The sequence below is a fragment of the Camelus bactrianus genome, chromosome 36 (genome assembly GCF_048773025.1).
Source record: "Camelus bactrianus isolate YW-2024 breed Bactrian camel chromosome 36, ASM4877302v1, whole genome shotgun sequence".
In the NCBI taxonomy this organism is placed as follows: domain Eukaryota; kingdom Metazoa; phylum Chordata; class Mammalia; order Artiodactyla; family Camelidae; genus Camelus; species Camelus bactrianus.
Genome location: NC_133574.1, coordinates 3,859,519 through 3,866,467, shown reverse-complemented (window position 1 = coordinate 3,866,467; position 6,949 = coordinate 3,859,519). Strand labels below are relative to the sequence as shown.

At 56.1% G+C, this 6,949-nt stretch overlaps 1 long non-coding RNA gene across 2 annotated transcripts; it reads right to left on the bottom strand.

Moving 5' to 3' along the window:
• Positions 1 to 1,858: 1,858 nt before the first annotated feature.
• LOC123612814 (uncharacterized) lies at positions 1,859 to 5,572 on the bottom strand. 2 transcript variants are annotated; one of them, XR_012504356.1, is made up of 6 exons: positions 5,276 to 5,572; positions 4,722 to 5,047; positions 3,503 to 3,624; positions 3,178 to 3,374; positions 2,695 to 2,746; positions 1,859 to 1,986 (listed from the first exon to the last, which is right to left on the bottom strand). It is a non-coding gene; the product is annotated as an uncharacterized LOC123612814 (long non-coding RNA). The 2 variants fall into 2 exon arrangements; XR_006720088.2 differs by lacking the exon at positions 4,722 to 5,047.
• Positions 5,573 to 6,949: the final 1,377 nt, after the last annotated feature.

Genomic DNA, 6,949 nt, shown 5'->3' with positions numbered 1-6,949 from the left:
GGCGGGCGGCGGGTGAGCCCCGGGCGGGCGGGCGGGCGGGCGGCGCCGGGGGCGGGCACGCGTGGCTGCGGCGGGCGCCCCGCCCCGGCCCGGCTCGGCGGGCTCGGCGGGCCCGGCCCCCGGGGAGGGCGGCTGCGGCGGGCTCGGCGCCCCGGCGCGCCGCGCTGGCGGGTCCCCTCCGCGGACGCTGCTCCGGCCGCCGGCGGCGCCGCGAGGACGGAGTCTCCGGGGAGGGCGGGTCCCGGGCCTCCGCCGGGGGAGGGGGCGGGGGAGGAGCCACCGCCGCGTTCTCCCTTTTGCAGTGTTTCTTCTCAGTCCCTTCATTTTCATTAAACGGGTATTTTTGGTAACAGCGGAGAATATGAAAACAGACTGAATCACCTACATATTTCATTGACCCCGAAGTTCCGCCAACATTAATTGCGCAGGAGCATAACGTGTGTAATAAAAGGACATAAGCCACTGAGTCTGTGTTTATATAATCACAACATGGTTAGCAGCCTTTATTGGTTCTTTCTGTTCCTGTCATTTTTAAGTCACTTGGAACCAAATAGCTCATGATTTTTCCTCCTCAAGGGAAATACCTTATTCCAGGGTTTTTTCCCTCCCATTTAAACATTGATTCCATTTAAATGCCGAATGCCATATGGTATGAAGTGGTGACAAATGATAGTTTCTGTCCCAGGGATTCCAAGTTCGTGGGTGAGGAAGGTATGCAAGGTATGCAGAGTATAGCGTGATTCGGACACTTCCCTGGAACCCAGCAAGGTGTCCGTGAATGTGACAAAAGTGGCCTGATGGGGCACAGCACCGAGCACGGGAAAGGCTCCCTCCTCCTGTCCTGTTGTCGCCCCCAGCCGTGCAAGGATGCGCGTGTGAACCCCTACCTGCAGGAGGACCATGGGAAACTCCACTGCAGGAGAAAATCGTTGCGAAGGGGTGACTCAGCGTAAGTATCCTCAGCGCTCAAGGAAACAGAACTGATACCACACGATGTGCTGAGGGCCCGCTCCACTTTCCTGCCTCAGTCCTTTGTCCTCGGGTCCATCTCTCTGCCACCCTTAGTGAAGGACATTTCCTAACTGCTCCTGAATTCCGATGCCTTTACCATGTGAGAAATTCAGCCCCCTAAACACCGATCCTCACCTGTCTTATGTTACTGAGCCCAGGCTTGTACTCCTGGCTGCGTGACACCCCAGTAAATCCAGGGTCAAGTTGCTGGGGCAACGACTCATGCCTTTGTTCAGAAAGCCAGCTCACTTGAGAAGACGGTGGACTAGTGGCCAAAAGAACCATTGTACCAGAGTTAGAATTCAGGCTTCTTTTACATCAAAAGAGGGATAGGGGAGGTGTTTGTTTGTTGCAAACTTCTTGGGGTTGGAATCCTTTGTTCTTGAAGCTGTCCACCTCACTCAGGTCATGATGTTCCTGTAGACCTCCAACAGGACAAATGTTATTGTCTGTTCTGCAACTTTGTATCTCTGTGAATGGAAAAGCATTATACCTTTAATGGTAGGAGCCTTGAGAATGGGCTGCACTGTACATTTCAGGCTGCAAGCAGCATTGTTAACTTGCAGCAAAAGCAATGGAATACAAAGGTTAAAGTTGAAAAAAAACATAGATCCAACACGAGTCAGAACTGTTCTTTCCTATTGCACTTAGGAGCCATCCCACTCCCATCTCAGGGACTTTACCAGACGAAATAACACACAGCACATTTTCCCCAAAGCCTGTTATTTAGATCGTTACACACATGGAGGTGTGGCAGAAACCCCCACTGCAGGCTTTGCTACGTTCAGCCTGGTGACCTTTGATCTCTCTCTACCCCTTGTTGACTGAAAAAAAAAAATGCACGACCTGAAAGGAGAATTATGTTTTATTGACGGCCTTCCTGAGGACTACAGCCTGGGATGGCAGCTTCTCAGATTGCTCTGAGAAACTGTTTCAAAGAGGTAAGGGAGGAGTCAGGATAATCAGGTGCTTTTGCTGGAAAAAAACAAAAACAAAAAAGTGTAGTTGAATATCAAAACATTATGCTAATCACACATACAGAGCCCCGAGACGTGCAAGTTGATCATTTTTGTGGCCTTTCTGTGTAGTGAAGATGCCCCTCCACATTATCCTTTGATCTGCATCTTCGCTACCCAAGGCCAGTGTCCGGTATTTCTGCATGAATCCCCCTCAGGGCGCACGGCTGGGGGCGGCTGCAGTGCAGTGGCTGAGGGCTTGGTGGTGGGCACGAACGGCTGGTTACTGAATGGCAGGCAGCGTTATGTCCACAGCTGGTGCGAGGTTAAGACAGGTTTTCTCATTTTTTTTTTAAATCTGGCGGATAGCCGTGAAACGTGCTTGAAAGACAACCCATATTTTCAAATGGCCCTTCCTTATGCAGATTATTTTGGTTTTGAAAATAGTCATTCTTCATAAAAGTATGTTTATCTAGAACATATAATTTATGTTAATATGTTGATAGTAAGTATTTCAAATTTTTTCATTTTAATTTCTAATTTGGTACATATTGATAGATATGGCCCAGACAAAATTTCTCTTGGGTCCTCAGTAATTATTAAGAATGTAATGTGGTTCTGAGACCCCAAATTTGAGAACTACTGCCTTCAGCAAGCTGTTCCATCGGCCATGTTCTTTGAAAGTCTTTGAGTCAAAATGTGTAACTTCATACCATTCCGTACTCACTTTCAACACGGGATCAAAATCCATCATGAGGTCTCATTTGATTTCTAGATCTCTAGGGGAATCAGTGAGAGGATTTAAGTTGTGCTAGGCTAACACATAGTGAGATGGCAAAAACAATCCCAGAAGTTGGTTAGATCACAGGAAAGACTGACAAGGAGCAAGAGAGGGGCAAGGGTGTAGCTCAGTGTCAGAGCGTGTGCTTAGCAGGCACAAGGCCCTGAGTTCAATCCCCAGTACCGCCTCTAAAAATAAGTAAACCTAATTACTCCCTCCCACAGACAAAATAAAAGAATTAAATAATACAATAATTATTAAAGGTTTTAAATAAATACAAAAATTTTTAAAAGGAGCAGGAGACATCAGTGAAGTCACAGCTCTGCAGGGCTCCCCAGGGCTCCCCACCTCTCAGGCAGGCCACCCCCCAAACTCCCAGCCCCCCGAGGAACACAAGTCCAGGCCCTAAGGAGGAATGAGGACCCAAACCTGCAGCATGGCACTATGAATCCATGGTAACTGGCCGTCTCCTGGGAGTCCGAGGGCAGTGGCCGTGGTGCAGTCACCATCTCCGATGTGTCCTGCCTGAGTGTGTATCTGTGGGGCGGCCCGCCTCTACTGTCCTTCCCGAACCGCCTCTGGACAAAGGCCACACCACCAGCAGAAGGCTCCCAGCACCAGCTCATCTGGAGTGCCCCCAAACGTAAGGGACAGAAAGGGTGACTCGGACAGGAGATCCCTGCTGGGGCTCAGCCGTCTCCAAGGTCTGGGGTCACTCAGGCAGTCAGTTTGTAAGGAATTTGTCTTCCATTACCTTTTGAGGGCAAGGCGCAAACACCTGCCCAGGAACAAAACCTCAGCTGTCTGCAGACTTGGTGGAATTCCAAAAACAATGCAGGGAGGGGGCTCATCCCCGGCTCAACCCTGACGGGCACCCTTAAAGAGAATGCGGTCACGCTGAAGGAAGAAGGGGCTTCAAGGAGAACCGTGCACCTCCCCGCCCTCACCGCAGGCCAGGCACAGCCTGTGGGGCGGCAGAGGCGGCCCGGGGCCCTGAGAAGCGGACACGGCCCTGGAGGAGCAGACTGCTCCATGAACACAGGAGACACACTCTGAAATTTCCATAAACCTTCCGCCGGGCAAGGGGAGTGGGTTGCAGGTAATGACAGTGAAATGGGACTTACTACTGGGTGTCTGGTCTACCTGGTACACAGAGCAGGGGCAGAGATGCGCTCTTCCCAGGAAAAAATACACTATTTTTCACTAACAAGTATTACATGATACCTCTTCTCCTTGGATGCTGTGCCTCCACCTTGATAATTTTTCTTTATCTCTTCTCCATGCAAAGAAACAGGCCTTTCCTAATGCAAGCAGGACTTCGCCAGGACAGCCTTCCTGTTCATACAGAAAGAGCTGGCTTGCTGGTTAACTAGCTGACCTCCTTAGCAGACAATGGCATGGGAAGTTCCCCCTCCTCCTTGTGATGTACGAACTGCCCAGAATCGTCAAGTCTATGAAGACAGGAACTAGACGAGTGATTTTGAGACAGGACAGAAGAGGGCAGGGAACTACCACGAAAAGACTGTCACAGGAACCAGCCCTCCGGGTTCCCGGGGTTGACAGGACTCAGCCAGGCGGTGCTCCCTGGGACTCTGTCACGTGGTCACAGTCAGACGGGGGCTGGGGCTGGAGTCCCCTCTAAACTGCCCCTCACACGGCCCACGAGCTGGACCTCGTGTGGGGCGGCAGCTGGAGCGTCTCCGTGCGGACGTCCCACGTGGCCTGGGCGTCCTCAGAGCACGGTGGCTGTGTGCCAGAAGTGAGCGTGGCAAGAGGAACCATCAGAAGCCGTGGCTCCTTTTCTGAGCCAGCTGTGGAGGTCATGCACCCCCACATTTTATCAGCAAGGCAGCCCCACAGGCCTAAGACAAAGGTGCCGGGGGCTGAGTTGGGTCCCCCCCAAAATCCGTATGTTGACACCCTGATTCCCAATGTGAGGATGTTAGGAGATGAGGCCTTTGGGGGATAATTACGTTTAAACGAGGTCGCGAGGGTGGGGCCCTCGTGGTGGGATTAGGGCCCTTATGAGATGCCAGACAGCTGGTCCCCCCTCTCTCTGGCTCTGTCATGTGAACACACAGCAAGGCGGTGGCACCCGCAAGCCAAGGAAGAGGACGCTCAGCAGGACCCGAGCACACGGGCACCTCGATCGCAGACTTCCAGCCTCCAGAGCTGCGACCGTGAGCGCTGCTGAGCCCCCGGTCTGTGTTGTGTAGTTACAGCCGTCTGACCTGCGACGGAAACCCCAGCCCTGGATGGGAGGCGCGTGTGAGACCGTGCAGGCGTGTTTGAAAACCGTCTGGAACAGAATGGACACAGACAGCGGCTCTGGGACACAGCAGGGCTCACGCTGCGGAGCCGGGGGCTGAGCCGCCTCTCAGGGTTCATGGATGATCAGCAGTGGAGCTACGCTGTGATCCACGCACCTCCCGTGACCGCAGCCCCCAGACCTTCCCCAGCATAGACGGAGGCGGGGGAGGCACTTGGTGGCCTCACCAGGGCGGCAGCACAGGACACCCTCACTCACCTTAAATCCCCAGCGCAGAGCGCCTGCCCAGCTGAACGGACGGCCTCGGGCCTCAGCACCAGCAGGTGCGGCCTGGGAGCCCCGCTGGCAGGCGGGGCCGCGCCGTCCCTCCCCCGCGTCTGGCTTTGCGCCGCCTGTTGGGGCACAGAAGCCACTAAGGGGACACGGTGCCCCCGCTGCCCGGGGGCGGAGACGGCGCTGGCCGCAGAGGCCGGCCCTGGTGTAAGCAGCTGGGGGAAGAGATTTCTGCTCTGAGGGGCAGCGAGGGACGTGGGAAGGGGGACGGGCTGGGGCAGAGACACGGGGATGCGGCTCAGATGTGGGTGACAAGACACAGTGGGGCTGGGACGCGGCCAAACTTCCCCAGGCCGCTGCAGCCTCCCACTGCTGCCGCGGGCTGGCTCTGCGACGGGACGTCGGCCACGGGCGACAGGTGGCCGGCCCGGGGCCCGGCTCCCAGGGCCCCTCCTGCCCTCAGAACAAGAGTGTGATGTCCATGGGCTTCCATCGGCCGTGCTGTACTGGGGTCCAGTAAACTGGCATCGCTTGGGAGGGCAGATGGGTGGACGTGCCCAGGGGTGGAGCTGCGGCTGACACGCTGGGGCTCCCTGTCCCCGGGCAGCAGGACCCTGAGGAATGGACACAAAGGCCCACAGAGCCCCAGTGCCCCCACCGAGGGGGTGGGCCTGGGGGGTTTGCTAACTGGGGGAAACATGAAAAGGACACGGGGAAGGGGACCTGAGATGAAGCGGGAAGGGATTCCCATAAGCAGGGGGCGGTCACCAGGAGGTCCCTCAAGAGCAAAGAATCAGCCCGAGTGATGACTGTTTAAGGGGTTACTGTATGCCTGGCAAGAAGCAAAGCCCTTGGCCGTCCAGGGCTGCGGCTGGGCCGACAGACGTGCCCGCACAGCCATTCACAACTCCTCGCATCAGCCGACCTCCCGGCAGCCACTGAGGAGATGTCATCTCTTCTGTGCAGGAGGGGCCGGGGGACGGGAGAGACCCCAGAAGCCCAGGCTGGGGGCATGAGTGTGGGTGCAGGGGAGGGCCTTGGCCATCTCGAGCTGGGACAGGGGCTCCTGGCTGATGGGCAGACAGGCCCTGGACAACACCCAGTCCTTCCTTGGTCCAAAGACTCCGCAGGGCGCTGCCGCACATTATTAAGGAACAGGAACTCAAAACAGCTAGGGACTGGAGAGGACCCGCCTGGTGCATGGATGCTGTGACCACCACCACCCCCCCCGTGAGGGCGGGGCTGAGGACAGACAGCAGGACAGGCCCTCTTGCTGACCCACGCCTCCCCTGTCTGGGCCTCAGGCCAGGCCCCGGCTGGAGGCAGGTGGTGGACGGCAGGGCCACCGTTCAGGGGTCACCTCCGCCAAGTTGCCAGCCTGCTCTGGGCTTCAGTCCCTCCAGTTACACAAGGGAGCCAGGACACCCTGACAGTCGTGGCCAGGAACAAGCGGGGCAGTAACTGCAGGTGTCCCCTGCAGGTCCCTTTCCGAGGAGAAGGCAGCATGAATGATGTGTTTCACAGTCTGGATGGCTCCCCGGCGGGCAGACGGGCCACAGCCCAGAACTATTTCCACGTGGCGGGATCCAGGGCCTGGGCTTGGCTGAGCCCAGAGCAGGTGTCAGGACAGGACCTGGGGCCTCAGAGGCCTGTTCCCAG